Source organism: Canis aureus, chromosome 4, assembly GCF_053574225.1.
Source record: "Canis aureus isolate CA01 chromosome 4, VMU_Caureus_v.1.0, whole genome shotgun sequence".
NCBI classification, from domain to species: Eukaryota; Metazoa; Chordata; class Mammalia; order Carnivora; family Canidae; genus Canis; species Canis aureus.
Genome location: NC_135614.1, coordinates 11,977,417 through 11,992,030, shown reverse-complemented (window position 1 = coordinate 11,992,030; position 14,614 = coordinate 11,977,417). Strand labels below are relative to the sequence as shown.

General features: G+C 65.7%; 6 non-coding genes across 6 annotated transcripts; all 6 read right to left on the bottom strand.

Moving 5' to 3' along the window:
* Positions 1–4,546: 4,546 nt before the first annotated feature.
* Positions 4,547–4,665, bottom strand: LOC144313094 (5S ribosomal RNA). Its single transcript, XR_013378827.1, has one exon. It is a non-coding gene; the product is annotated as a 5S ribosomal RNA (ribosomal RNA).
* Positions 4,666–6,372: 1,707 nt separating this feature from the next.
* LOC144313093 (5S ribosomal RNA) lies at positions 6,373–6,491 on the bottom strand. The gene has a single exon (XR_013378825.1). It is a non-coding gene; the product is annotated as a 5S ribosomal RNA (ribosomal RNA).
* Positions 6,492–8,158: 1,667 nt separating this feature from the next.
* On the bottom strand, positions 8,159–8,277 carry LOC144313241 (5S ribosomal RNA). The gene has a single exon (XR_013378965.1). It is a non-coding gene; the product is annotated as a 5S ribosomal RNA (ribosomal RNA).
* A 1,698-nt stretch (positions 8,278–9,975) lies between these two features.
* On the bottom strand, positions 9,976–10,094 carry LOC144313240 (5S ribosomal RNA). Its single transcript, XR_013378964.1, has one exon. It is a non-coding gene; the product is annotated as a 5S ribosomal RNA (ribosomal RNA).
* A 1,701-nt stretch (positions 10,095–11,795) lies between these two features.
* LOC144313096 (5S ribosomal RNA) lies at positions 11,796–11,914 on the bottom strand. Its single transcript, XR_013378829.1, has one exon. It is a non-coding gene; the product is annotated as a 5S ribosomal RNA (ribosomal RNA).
* Positions 11,915–13,612: 1,698 nt separating this feature from the next.
* On the bottom strand, positions 13,613–13,731 carry LOC144313239 (5S ribosomal RNA). Its single transcript, XR_013378963.1, has one exon. It is a non-coding gene; the product is annotated as a 5S ribosomal RNA (ribosomal RNA).
* Positions 13,732–14,614: the final 883 nt, after the last annotated feature.

Below are 14,614 nucleotides of genomic sequence, written 5' to 3'. Positions count from 1 at the left end.
AACTCAGGGTGTGATCCTGGAGGCCTGAGATTGAGTCCCACATCAGGCTCCCTGCATGGTGCCTGCTTCTCCCTCTGCCTGTGTCTCTGTCTCTGTCTCTCTCTCTCATGAATAAATAAATAAAATCTTAAAAAAGAGAGAGAAAACCTGAACACACCCATAGCCAGCAAGAATTAAAGCAGTCATAAAAAAAAAAAAATCTCCCAACAACAAACAAGAGGCCAAGGCTGGATGGCTTCCCAGGGGAATTCTACCAAACATTTAAAGAACTAATACCTATTCTCATGTAGCTGCTTCAAAAATAGAAATGGAAGGAAAACTTCCAAACTCATTCTATGAGACCAGCATTACCTTGATCCTAAAACCAAAGACCCTACCAAAAAAGAGAATTACAAACCAATATCCCTGATGAGCATGGATGAAAAATTCTGACCAAAATACTAGTCAATAGTATCCAAAAGTACATTAGAAGGATTATTCACCATGACCAAGTAGGATTTATTCCTGGGCTGCAAAGGTGGTTCAACATCAACAAATCAATCAATGTGATATATTACATTATCAAAAAAAAGGACAAGAACTAAATAATTCTCTCAATTATTGCAAAAAAAAAGAGTTTGATAAAATACCTCATCCTTTCTTGACTAAAATGTTCCATAGTGTAGGAATGGAAGGAACATATCTTGGTATCATGAAAGCAATATACAAAAAGCCCACAGTGACTATCATTCTCAATGGGGAAAAACGAGTTTTTCCCTAAGGTCAGGAATATGACAGATGCTCACGCTTACAACTGTTGTCCAACATAGTACTAAGAGTCCTAGCCTCAGCAATCAGACAACAAAAAGACATAAAAGGCATTCAAATTAACGAAGATGTCAAACTCTCACTCTTTGCAGATGCCATGAAAACCCAAAAGACTCCACCCCAAAATAGCTGTAACTTACACAGCAAGTCAGCAATGTGGCAGGATATAAAATCAATGGACAGAAATTAGTAGCATTTCTTTACACGAACAATGCGACATAAGAAAATAAATTAAGGAATATATGCCATTTACATTTGCACAAAAAAACCCCACAAGGTACCTAGGAATAAACCTAACCAAAGAGATAAAGGATCTCTGCTCTAAAAATTACAGATGGCAGTTGAAGTCTCACCACACTTGGTGAAGGAGATATCACAAGATTTGAACTAGGATCCAACGAAACTTGGTGGAGAAGATATCGTGAGATGTGCGCTGAGATCTCTAGGTAAGAGGTGGACGAGATCAAGATATGGTAGAGACCTCAAAAGACTTGATAGAGGATATCTCAAGAGGCATGGGCCAAAATCACACGATAATTGGACAGCGACCTCATGAGACTTGGTAGAGGAGAACTCGCACGATGTGGGGTGAAATCATGCAAGAATTGGATTGAGAACTCATGATACTTGGTGAAGGAGATCTGATGAGATATGATCTGAGATCTCCCAAAACTTGGTGAAGGAGATTTCACACAATGTGGGCTGAGATCTCACAAAAATAGGTAGAGATATCTCTATCTATATTTGTACTGTGATCTCTCGAGGCTTGGTGGAAAAGATGTTGCAAAATGTGGCTGAGATCACGTGAAATTTGGACTAATACCTCATGACACTTGTGAGACATGGGCCAAGATTATGCAATATTTAGACTGTGATTTATTTCATGGGCAGCCCCGGTGGCCCAGTGGTTTAGCACCGCCTTCTGCCCAGGGCCTGATCCTGGAGACCTGGAATCAAGTCCCACGTTGGGCTCCCTGTATGGAGTCAGCTTCTCCCTCTGCCTGTGTCTCTGCCTCTCGCTTTCTCTCTCTCTGTGCCTCTCATGAATGAATAAATAAAATATTAAAAAAAAAAAAAAGACTGATATCATGAGGCTTAGGGAAGAGATCTCCAGAAACATGGACCAAGATTTCCCAAATTCGGGTGAAGATCACGTGAGATTTGGACAGAAACCTCGTGAGGCTTTAAGGAGTAGATCTCTGGAGATGTGGGCGGAGATCTCATGAGATTTGGACTGAAACGGGGGGGGGGGGGGGGGGGGGGGAGCTTGAGGGAGCAGAGCTCACGAGGTAAGATATCACCCAAGATTTGTACTGTGATCTCACAAGTACAGTGGGAGGAGATTTCAGGAGATGTGTAATGAGATCTTGCAAAATGCCTGCCAAGATCCTGCAAGATTTGAGAGAGATCTCACCAAATGAGAGCTGTTATCACATGAGATTTGGACAGAGATATAAAGACTTTTTCAGAGTAGGCCACTGGAATTGCAGGCCAAGATCTCATGATCTTAGTGGAGGAGATCTTGGACCATCCTGGTGAGACCTCAAGAGATTTGTGCTGAAGTCATGAGAGAATTGGCGGTGACTTCTTGAGATATGGACTGAGACATCTCGACGTTTGATGGAGGAAATATCACCATTGCCAGAACAAGATCACATGAGACTTGCACTGAGATCTTGCTAGGGTAGGTAGAAGAGATCATGCAACATGCTGGCTGAGATCTCGCATATTTGTCCTGATACCACGTCAGGCTTGAAAGAGGAAATCTTACAATATGCGGCCCGGGATCATAAGAGATATGGAATGAGATCTTGAGGGGCTTTTCAGAGGATACTCTGCAGAATTGCCAGCCGAGATCACATGAGATTAGCCCTGAGATATAGTGAGGCTTGGCAGAGGACATCTCACCAATTGCTAGCTGAAACTATGGGAGGTTTGGCTGGAGACCTCGCAATACTTAGCAGAGGAGTTCTTGCAAGATAGAAGACCAGATTATGTGAGATTTGGAGTGAGATCTTTCAGGGATTGGCAGAGGAGATCTGCACCAGCACTGCAGGCCGAGATCAACAAAGATTTGGACTGACACCTCACAAGAGAGGAAGCAAAATCATGCGAAATTTTAATGAGGTCTCGTCAGGTTTGGAGGAGGAGATCTCATGATTTGAAGGCTAAGATCATGAGAGATTTGGACTGAAATCTCCCAATGTTTGGCAGAGGAGAGATCACAAGATGTGGGAGGAGATCACATGACATATCATGATCACATGATATTTTATGAAGCTTCCCGCAGATTTCATGAGATGCCTAGCTAAGATCACATGAGACTTGAACTGAAACTTCCTGAGGCTTGGCAGAGGAGGTCACTAAAACTGTGAGCCAAGACCTCACAAGATTTACACTGAAGTCTTATGATATTTTGCAGTGACCTACTGAGATTTGGACTGAGAACTCACAGTACTTGGTGGAAGAAATTTCACAAATGCCTGGACAAGATCACATGCAATTTGGCCTGAGAAATCATGAGGCTTCACAGAAGATATCTCACAAGACATGAGATGAGATTCTGTGAAATTTAGACAGAGAACACAAGAAATGATGGGCACAATCATGTGAGATTTTGATCACCCAATACTTGTCAGAGGTGATCAAGGAAAATGCATGTGAGAGTTGCACAGAAGTCACATGAGATTTAATGGTGTCTGCGTGATTTGGTCTGAGATTTCCTGAGGCTTGGTGGATGAGACCTCACAATTTGAGGGTAGAGATTTGTGATATATATTTTTTTTTTTTTAATTTTAAAGTTTTTATTTATTTACTCATGAGAGAGTCAGAAACATAGGCAGAGTGAGAAGCAAGTTCCCTGCAGGAAGTCTATGCAAGCCTCCATTATAGGACCCCCCAAAAATGAATGAAGCCAAAGTTAAATGCTCAACAAATGAGTCACCCAGAAGGCATGATCAAGCCAAATTTAAACTGGGATCTCATGAGGCTTGGAGGACTAGATCTCATGAAATGCTGGCCAAATATTACAAGGTTTGGAATCAGATACCTTAAAGCATCAGAAAGGAGATTTCACCAGATGAAGGCAGAGATCAGGGGAAAATATGTACTGAGGTCTTCCAGGCTTTTAAGAGACAAGGGGGATTGATGACCAACATGAAATAATTTGGACTGAGATCTCAGAGCCTTGAAAGAGAAATATCAAACCTGCGGGCAGAGATCAAAACACTTTTGCACTGAAGTCAAGGAGATTTAGTCCTGTGCTCCAAGGAATATAAGTAAGAACTTGCATTCTCTGATAGAGAAAATCGAGTGAGATACCAAAGGTATATCATCTAATATTGCAGTGAGATGAAGTGAATCTACCTATACGACTCAAAATTTGATAGCCTAAATCACATGACTTCAAGGGAGATAACAAGAGGATTGGGAGAGAAGATCTTCCATGAAAGACAAGATCCGAAATATAAGGAAAAACTAATAAAGATATGCACAGGATATTTACAAAATACGACTAAAGTTTTCCGAAATTGGAAGAATACACGGAGAGAACTCACATACAAAATTCATAAAACCAAAAGATTAATACAAAGAATTGCATTTAGAATCCTAAAATATGGACATGGAGATAATAAGAGTAAAACAAACAGATGACGTTTATTCCAAAGATGAAACTCCCTGCCTCAACTATGCCACAAGAAAAAAGGAAGTTAAGGAAGGCAAAACAACAGGAAAAAAAAGCCTACAGCACCCGGTATTCCCAGGCGGTCTCCCATCCAAGTACTAACCAGGCCCGACCCTGCTTAGCTTCCGAGATCAGACGAGATCGGGCGCGTTCAGGGTGGTATGGCCGTAGACGTCCGCGCCTGCCGCTGGGCGCCCCAAGAGCCTGCTCTGCGCCTCTCCAGGCCGGGCGCCCGCCGCTCCTCAGCCCTCCTCCGCCCGCCCTGTGCGGCCCGCCTGAACGCCTGCCTGCCTGCCTGCCTGCCTGCCTGCATGCTCGCCTGCCGGCCCGACTGATGGACTGACCGCCTCCCGCGCCGCGCCCGGGGTGGCGGAGGGCGCCTGCCCGGGCCGGGGGGTGGGGGCCAAGACGCGTCCCGCACCCCGGAGCCGAGTCTGTCGCGGGAGCCCGGGCGCGCTCCCGTCCCCGGCCTGTCGGGCTCGTCGCCGCCGCTCGGCTCCCCGGATGGCACGCCGCCCCACATCGGGCCGCTCGCTGGGGGCCGGGGGCCGGGGGCCGGGGGCCGGGGGCTGGGGCCTGGGGGCTGCGGGGGGGTGTCGGGGTGTGCCGCGGGCCGGGGCCGGCGCCGGCGGGCCCCTGGCCTCTCCTGTTCTTCAGCCCGCCTGGCTCAAAGCCAAGCCGGGGCCGCCCGCGCCGCCGGACCCCATCGTCGCACAGGCAGGGACACAGACACAGGTGCCCACGACACACACACACACAGACAGACGGAAGGACACAGGCACTCGGAGCTGGGCCACACGGCCTGTGGGGGCGAGGCAGCCACCCCGCCGGAGGGGCGCAGGCCCTGGAGCTGCGTCAGGAGCCCTGGCAGCCGCAGGCCCTGCAGCCACGGGGTCAGGGATGCCGTTCCGCTCCCATTCCTGCCCATCAGCCGAACCGCCGCGGGGCCGTGTGCCTGCGTGCGTGCGCGGCGCCCTGGCCCAGGCGCGGAGCGAGTGTCTGTGGTGTGTCTTGCTGTGTCCCGAGCGGCTCTTTGGGCCTGGGTGCCGGCCGCCCCCGCGTCGCCGTGGTCTTGGCTGTCGCGGGGTCACGGAGCGCGGAGCCCGGCGCCAACGGGGGGCCTGAGGCCCCCGGCGGCCGGGCCGTCTGGTTGGTGTCCTGGGCACGCGGAGCGTGGCCCCCGGGGCTGAGGGCCGAAGGGACGGTGGTCCGCGGGGGACGGAGGGCATGTCCTTCGGAGAGAAGGTGCAGGCGGGCCCGGGCCGAAGGTGGGGGGGGTGTTGCGGGTGGCTGGGTGGCTTGGTCGCTGGGGGCGGTGCCAGGGAATTGCTAGGGGCTGGGGGCGGGCCTGGGGGCGGGGCCCGGGGCGGGGCGAGGAGGGCCCGCAGGCAGGCCCGGCCCCCGGCCCCCAAGCACCCCCCCTCGGCCCCACGGAGGGCCTCGCAGGCCTGCGAGGACGGGATCCAGCCCCCACCCGTCTCCCCCCAGCGACCGCACCGCCCCCCCGCGCCCCCGCCCCGAGGTTCCGGCTGTCGCCCCGTCCCCTCCCTGGGCCCCTTCGGGCCCCCTCGGCCCCCTCGGCCCCCTGGGACGCGCGGCCGGCTAGGATGCGGGTGGGCGTCGTTGAAGGGCTGCGAGGTTGAAGGGCTGGGAGGAAGAGGAGGTGTGTGGTGTATGTAGTGGCGTCCTGCCCGTGCAGCGGGCGCCCTCGGTGCCCCGCGGCGCCCTGCGGTGGTCCCGGCGGGGCGGGGGCCATGGCAGGGGTCGTCCGGAGGGCGCCGCCGCCGCCGCCGCCGCCGCCGCCGCCGCCGCCGCCGCCGCCGCGTTGGGCGAGGGGGGTGTTGGCGGCAAAGGGACGGACAGGAAGGCCGAAGAAAAAAAGCCTACAGCACCCGGTATTCCCAGGCGGTCTCCCATCCAAGTACTAACCAGGCCCGACCCTGCTTAGCTTCCGAGATCAGACGAGATCGGGCGCGTTCAGGGTGGTATGGCCGTAGACGGCCGCGCCTGCCGCTGGGCGCCCCAAGAGCCTGCTCTGCGCCTCTCCAGGCCGGGCGCCCGCCGCTCCTCAGCCCTCCTCCGCCCGCCCTGTGCGGCCCGCCTGAACGCCTGCCTGCCTGCCTGCCTGCCTGCATGCTCGCCTGCCGGCCCGACTGATGGACTGACCGCCTCCCGCGCCGCGCCCGGGGTGGCGGAGGGCGCCTGCCCGGGCCGGGGGGTGGGGGCCAAGACGCGTCCCGCACCCCGGAGCCGAGTCTGTCGCGGGAGCCCGGGCGCGCTCCCGTCCCCGGCCTGTCGGGCTCGTCGCCGCCGCTCGGCTCCCCGGATGGCACGCCGCCCCACATCGGGCCGCTCGCTGGGGGCCGGGGGCCGGGGGCTGGGGCCTGGGGGCTGCGGGGGGGTGTCGGGGTGTGCCGCGGGCCGGGGCCGGCGCCGGCGGGCCCCTGGCCTCTCCTGTTCTTCAGCCCGCCTGGCTCAAAGCCAAGCCGGGGCCGCCCGCGCCGCCGGACCCCATCGTCGCACAGGCAGGGACACAGACACAGGTGCCCACGACACACACACACACAGACAGACGGAAGGACACAGGCACTCGGAGCTGGGCCACACGGCCTGTGGGGGCGAGGCAGCCACCCCGCCGGAGGGGCGCAGGCCCTGGAGCTGCGTCAGGAGCCCTGGCAGCCGCAGGCCCTGCAGCCACGGGGTCAGGGATGCCGTTCCGCTCCCATTCCTGCCCATCAGCCGAACCGCCGCGGGGCCGTGTGCCTGCGTGCGTGCGCGGCGCCCTGGCCCAGGCGCGGAGCGAGTGTCTGTGGTGTGTCTTGCTGTGTCCCGAGCGGCTCTTTGGGCCTGGGTGCCGGCCGCCCCCGCGTCGCTGTGGTCTTGGCTGTCGCGGGGTCACGGAGCGCGGAGCCCGGCGCCAACGGGGGGCCTGAGGCCCCCGGCGGCCGGGCCGTCTGGTTGGTGTCCTGGGCACGCGGAGCGTGGCCCCCGGGGCTGAGGGCCGAAGGGACGGTGGTCCGCGGGGGACGGAGGGCATGTCCTTCGGAGAGAAGGTGCAGGCGGGCCCGGGCCGAAGGTGGGGGGGGTGTTGCGGGTGGCTGGGTGGCTTGGTCGCTGGGGGCGGTGCTAGGGGCTGGGGGCGGGCCTGGGGGAGGGGCCTGGGGCGGGGCGAGGAGGGCCCGCAGGCAGGCCCGGCCCCCGGCCCCCGGCCCCCAACCACCCCCCCCTCGGCCCCACCGAGGGCCTCGCAGGCCTGTGAGGACGGGATCCAGCCCCCACCCGTCTCCCCCCAGCGACCGCACCGCCCCCCCGCGCCCCAGCCCCGAGGTTCCGGCTGTCGCCCCGACCGCTCCCTGGGCCCCTTCGGGCCCCCTCGGCCCCCTCGGCCCCCTGAGACACGCGGCCGGCTAGGATGCGGGTGGGCGTCGTTGAAGGGCTGGGAGGAAGAGGAGGTGTGTGGTGTATGTAGTGGCGTCCTGCCCGTGCAGCGGGCGCCCTCGGTGCCCCGCCGTGCCCTGCGGTGGTCCCGGCGGGGCGGGGGCCATGGCAGGGGTCGTCCGGAGGGCGCCGCCGCCGCCGCCGCCGCCGCCGCCGCCGCCGCCGCCGCCGCGTTGGGCGAGGGGGGTGTTGGCGGCAAAGGGACGGACAGGAAGGCCGAAGAAAAAAAGCCTACAGCACCCGGTATTCCCAGGCGGTCTCCCATCCAAGTACTAACCAGGCCCGACCCTGCTTAGCTTCCGAGATCAGACGAGATCGGGCGCGTTCAGGGTGGTATGGCCGTAGACGTCCGCGCCTGCCGCTGGGCGCCCCAAGAGCCTGCTCTGCGCCTCTCCAGGCCGGGCGCCCGCCGCTCCTCAGCCCTCCTCCGCCCGCCCTGTGCGGCCCGCCTGAACGCCTGCCTGCCTGCCTGCCTGCCTGCCTGCATGCTCGCCTGCCGGCCCGACTGATGGACTGACCGCCTCCCGCGCCGCGCCCGGGGTGGCGGAGGGCGCCTGCCCGGGCCGGGGGGTGGGGGCCAAGACGCGTCCCGCACCCCGGAGCCGAGTCTGTCGCGGGAGCCCGGGCGCGCTCCCGTCCCCGGCCTGTCGGGCTCGTCGCCGCCGCTCGGCTCCCCGGATGGCACGCCGCCCCACATCGGGCCGCTCGCTGGGGGCCGGGGGCCGGGGGCCGGGGGCCGGGGGCTGGGGCCTGGGGGCTGCGGGGGGGTGTCGGGGTGTGCCGCGGGCCGGGGCCGGCGCCGGCGGGCCCCTGGCCTCTCCTGTTCTTCAGCCCGCCTGGCTCAAAGCCAAGCCGGGGCCGCCCGCGCCGCCGGACCCCATCGTCGCACAGGCAGGGACACAGACACAGGTGCCCACGACACACACACACACAGACAGACGGAAGGACACAGGCACTCGGAGCTGGGCCACACGGCCTGTGGGGGCGAGGCAGCCACCCCGCCGGAGGGGCGCAGGCCCTGGAGCTGCGTCAGGAGCCCTGGCAGCCGCAGGCCCTGCAGCCACGGGGTCAGGGATGCCGTTCCGCTCCCATTCCTGCCCATCAGCCGAACCGCCGCGGGGCCGTGTGCCTGCGTGCGTGCGCGGCGCCCTCGCCCAGGCGCGGAGCGAGTGTCTGTGGTGTGTCTTGCTGTGTCCCGAGCGGCTCTTTTGGGCCTGGGTGCCGGCCGTCCCCGCGTCGCTGTGGTCTTGGCTGTCGCGGGGTCACGGAGCGCGGAGCCCGGCGCCAACGGGGGGCCTGAGGCCCCCGGCGGTCGGGCCGTCTGGTTGGTGTCCTGGGCACGCGGAGCGTGGCCCCCGGGGCTGAGGGCCGAAGGGACGGTGGTCCGCGGGGGACGGAGGGCATGTCCTTCGGAGAGAAGGTGCAGGCGGGCCCGGGCCGAAGGTGGGGGGGGTGTTGCGGGTGGCTGGGTGGCTTGGTCGCTGGGGGCGGTGCTAGGGGCTGGGGGCGGGCCTGGGGGCGGGGCCTGGGGCGGGGCGAGGAGGGCCCGCAGGCAGGCCCGGCCCCCGGCCCCCGGCTCCCAAGCACCCCCCCCTCGGCCCCACCGAGGGCCTCGCAGGCCTGCGAGGACGGGATCCAGCCCCCACCCGTCTCCCCCCAGCGACCGCACCGCCCCCCCGCGCCCCCGCCCCGAGGTTCCGGCTGTCGCCCCGTCCCCTCCCTGGGCCCCTTCGGGCCCCCTCGGCCCCCTCGGCCCCCTGGGACGCGCGGCCGGCTAGGATGCGGGTGGGCGTCGTTGAAGGGCTGCGAGGTTGAAGGGCTGGGAGGAAGAGGAGGTGTGTGGTGTATGTAGTGGCGTCCTGCCCGTGCAGCGGGCGCCCTCGGTGCCCCGCGGCGCCCTGCGGTGGTCCCGGCGGGGCGGGGGCCATGGCAGGGGTCGTCCGGAGGGCGCCGCCGCCGCCGCCGCCGCCGCCGCCGCCGCCGCCGCCGCGTTGGGCGAGGGGGGTGTTGGCGGCAAAGGGACGGACAGGAAGGCCGAAGAAAAAAGCCTACAGCACCCGGTATTCCCAGGCGGTCTCCCATCCAAGTACTAACCAGGCCCGACCCTGCTTAGCTTCCGAGATCAGACGAGATCGGGCGCGTTCAGGGTGGTATGGCCGTAGACGTCCGCGCCTGCCGCTGGGCGCCCCAAGAGCCTGCTCTGCGCCTCTCCAGGCCGGGCGCCCGCCGCTCCTCAGCCCTCCTCCGCCCGCCCTGTGCGGCCCGCCTGAACGCCTGCCTGCCTGCCTGCCTGCCTGCCTGCATGCTCGCCTGCCGGCCCGACTGATGGACTGACCGCCTCCCGCGCCGCGCCCGGGGTGGCGGAGGGCGCCTGCCCGGGCCGGGGGGTGGGGGCCAAGACGCGTCCCGCACCCCGGAGCCGAGTCTGTCGCGGGAGCCCGGGCGCGCTCCCGTCCCCGGCCTGTCGGGCTCGTCGCCGCCGCTCGGCTCCCCGGATGGCACGCCGCCCCACATCGGGCCGCTCGCTGGGGGCCGGGGGCCGGGGGCCGGGGGCCGGGGGCTGGGGCCTGGGGGCTGCGGGGGGGTGTCGGGGTGTGCCGCGGGCCGGGGCCGGCGCCGGCGGGCCCCTGGCCTCTCCTGTTCTTCAGCCCGCCTGGCTCAAAGCCAAGCCGGGGCCGCCCGCGCCGCCGGACCCCATCGTCGCACAGGCAGGGACACAGACACAGGTGCCCACGACACACACACACACAGACAGACGGAAGGACACAGGCACTCGGAGCTGGGCCACACGGCCTGTGGGGGCGAGGCAGCCACCCCGCCGGAGGGGCGCAGGCCCTGGAGCTGCGTCAGGAGCCCTGGCAGCCGCAGGCCCTGCAGCCACGGGGTCAGGGATGCCGTTCCGCTCCCATTCCTGCCCATCAGCCGAACCGCCGCGGGGCCGTGTGCCTGCGTGCGTGCGCGGCGCCCTGGCCCAGGCGCGGAGCGAGTGTCTGTGGTGTGTCTTGCTGTGTCCCGAGCGGCTCTTTTGGGCCTGGGTGCCGGCCGCCCCCGCGTCGCTGTGGTCTTGGCTGTCGCGGGGTCACGGAGCGCGGAGCCCGGCGCCAACGGGGGGCCTGAGGCCCCCGGCGGTCGGGCCGTCTGGTTGGTGTCCTGGGCACGCGGAGCGTGGACCCCGGGGCTGAGGGCCGAAGGGACGGTGGTCCGCGGGGGACGGAGGGCATGTCCTTCGGAGAGAAGGTTCAGGCGGGCCCGGGCCGAAGGTGGGGGGGTGTTGCGGGTAGCTGGGTGGCTTGGTCGCTGGGGGCGGTGCCAGGGAATTGCTAGGGGCTGGGGGCGGGCCTGGGGGCGGGGCCTGGGGCGGGGCGAGGAGGGCCCGCAGGCAGGCCCGGCCCCCGGCCCCCGGCTCCCAAGCACCCCCCCCCTCGGCCCCACCGAGGGCCTCGCAGGCCTGCGAGGACGGGATCCAGCCCCCACCCGTCTCCCCCCAGCGACCGCACCGCCCCCCCGCGCCCCCGCCCCGAGGTTCCGGCTGTCGCCCCGTCCCCTCCCTGGGCCCCTTCGGGCCCCCTCGGCCCCCTCGGCCCCCTGGGACGCGCGGCCGGCTAGGATGCGGGTGGGCGTCGTTGAAGGGCTGCGAGGTTGAAGGGCTGGGAGGAAGAGGAGGTGTGTGGTGTATGTAGTGGCGTCCTGCCCGTGCAGCGGGCGCCCTCGGTGCCCCGCGGCGCCCTGCGGTGGTCCCGGCGGGGCGGGGGCCATGGCAGGGGTCGTCCGGAGGGCGCCGCCGCCGCCGCCGCCGCCGCCGCCGCCGCGTTGGGCGAGGGGGGTGTTGGCGGCAAAGGGACGGACAGGAAGGCCGAAGAAAAAAAGCCTACAGCACCCGGTATTCCCAGGCGGTCTCCCAGCCAAGTACTAACCAGGCCCGACCCTGCTTAGCTTCCGAGATCAGACGAGATCGGGCGCGTTCAGGGTGGTATGGCCGTAGACGTCCGCGCCTGCCGCTGGGCGCCCCAAGAGCCTGCTCTGCGCCTCTCCAGGCCGGGCGCCCGCCGCTCCTCAGCCCTCCTCCGCCCGCCCTGTGCGGCCCGCCTGAACGCCTGCCTGCCTGCCTGCCTGCCTGCATGCTCGCCTGCCGGCCCGACTGATGCACTGACCGCCTCCCGCGCCGCGCCCGGGGTGGCGGAGGGCGCCTGCCCGGGCCGGGGGGTGGGGGCCAAGACGCGTCCCGCACCCCGGAGCCGAGTCTGTCGCGGGAGCCCGGGCGCGCTCCCGTCCCCGGCCTGTCGGGCTCGTCGCCGCCGCTCGGCTCCCCGGATGGCACGCCGCCCCACATCGGGCCGCTCGCTGGGGGCCGGGGGCCGGGGGCCGGGGGCCGGGGGCTGGGGCCTGGGGGCTGCGGGGGGGTGTCGGGGTGTGCCGCGGGCCGGGGCCGGCGCCGGCGGGCCCCTGGCCTCTCCTGTTCTTCAGCCCGCCTGGCTCAAAGCCAAGCCGGGGCCGCCCGCGCCGCCGGACCCCATCGTCGCACAGGCAGGGACACAGACACAGGTGCCCACGACACACACACACACAGACAGACGGAAGGACACAGGCACTCGGAGCTGGGCCACACGGCCTGTGGGGGCGAGGCAGCCACCCCGCCGGAGGGGCGCAGGCCCTGGAGCTGCGTCAGGAGCCCTGGCAGCCGCAGGCCCTGCAGCCACGGGGTCAGGGATGCCGTTCCGCTCCCATTCCTGCCCATCAGCCGAACCGCCGCGGGGCCGTGTGCCTGCGTGCGTGCGCGGCGCCCTGGCCCAGGCGCGGAGCGAGTGTCTGTGGTGTGTCTTGCTGTGTCCCGAGCGGCTCTTTTGGGCCTGGGTGCCGGCCGCCCCCGCGTCGCTGTGGTCTTGGCTGTCGCGGGGTCACGGAGCGCGGAGCCCGGCGCCAACGGGGGGCCTGAGGCCCCCGGCGGTCGGGCCGTCTGGTTGGTGTCCTGGGCACGCGGAGCGTGGACCCCGGGGCTGAGGGCCGAAGGGACGGTGGTCCGCGGGGGACGGAGGGCATGTCCTTCGGAGAGAAGGTGCAGGCGGGCCCGGGCCGAAGGTGGGGGGGGTGTTGCGGGTGGCTGGGTGGCTTGGTCGCTGGGGGCGGTGCTAGGGGCTGGGGGCGGGCCTGGGGGCGGGGCCTGGGGCGGGGCGAGGAGGGCCCGCAGGCAGGCCCGGCCCCCGGCCCCCGGCTCCCAAGCACCCCCCCCTCGGCCCCACGGAGGGCCTCGCAGGCCTGCGAGGACGGGATCCAGCCCCCACCCGTCTCCCCCCAGCGACCGCACCGCCCCCCCGCGCCCCCGCCCCGAGGTTCCGGCTGTCGCCCTGTCCCCTCCCTGGGCCCCTTCGGGCCCCCTCGGCCCCCTCGGCCCCCTGGGACGCGCGGCCGGCTAGGATGCGGGTGGGCGTCGTTGAAGGGCTGCGAGGTTGAAGGGCTGGGAGGAAGAGGAGGTGTGTGGTGTATGTAGTGGCGTCCTGCCCGTGCAGCGGGCGCCCTCGGTGCCCCGCGGCGCCCTGCGGTGGTCCCGGCGGGGCGGGGGCCATGGCAGGGGTCGTCCGGAGGGCGCCGCCGCCGCCGCCGCCGCCGCCGCCGCCGCCGCCGCCGCCGCGTTGGGCGAGGGGGGTGTTGGCGGCAAAGGGACGGACAGGAAGGCCGAAGAAAAAAAGCCTACAGCACCCGGTATTCCCAGGCGGTCTCCCATCCAAGTACTAACCAGGCCCGACCCTGCTTAGCTTCCGAGATCAGACGAGATCGGGCGCGTTCAGGGTGGTATGGCCGTAGACGTCCGCGCCTGCCGCTGGGCGCCCCAAGAGCCTGCTCTGCGCCTCTCCAGGCCGGGCGCCCGCCGCTCCTCAGCCCTCCTCCGCCCGCCCTGTGCGGCCCGCCTGAACGCCTGCCTGCCTGCCTGCCTGCCTGCATGCTCGCCTGCCGGCCCGACTGATGGACTGACCGCCTCCCGCGCCGCGCCCGGGGTGGCGGAGGGCGCCTGCCCGGGCCGGGGGGTGGGGGCCAAGACGCGTCCCGCACCCCGGAGCCGAGTCTGTCGCGGGAGCCCGGGCGCGCTCCCGTCCCCGGCCTGTCGGGCTCGTCGCCGCCGCTCGGCTCCCCGGATGGCACGCCGCCCCACATCGGGCCGCTCGCTGGGGGCCGGGGGCCGGGGGCCGGGGGCCGGGGGCTGGGGCCTGGGGGCTGCGGGGGGGTGTCGGGGTGTGCCGCGGGCCGGGGCCGGCGCCGGCGGGCCCCTGGCCTCTCCTGTTCTTCAGCCCGCCTGGCTCAAAGCCAAGCCGGGGCCGCCCGCGCCGCCGGACCCCATCGTCGCACAGGCAGGGACACAGACACAGGTGCCCACGACACACACACACACAGACAGACGGAAGGACACAGGCACTCGGAGCTGGGCCACACGGCCTGTGGGGGCGAGGCAGCCACCCCGCCGGAGGGGCGCAGGCCCTGGAGCTGCGTCAGGAGCCCTGGCAGCCGCAGGCCCTGCAGCCACGGGGTCAGGGATGCCGTTCCGCTCCCATTCCTGCCCATCAGCCGAACCGCCGCGGGGCCGTGTGCCTGCGTGCGTGCGCGGCGCCCTGGCCCAGGCGCGGAGCGAGTGTCTGTGGTGTGTCTTGCTGTGTCCCGAGCGGCTCTTTGGGCCTGGGTGCCGGCCGCCCCCGC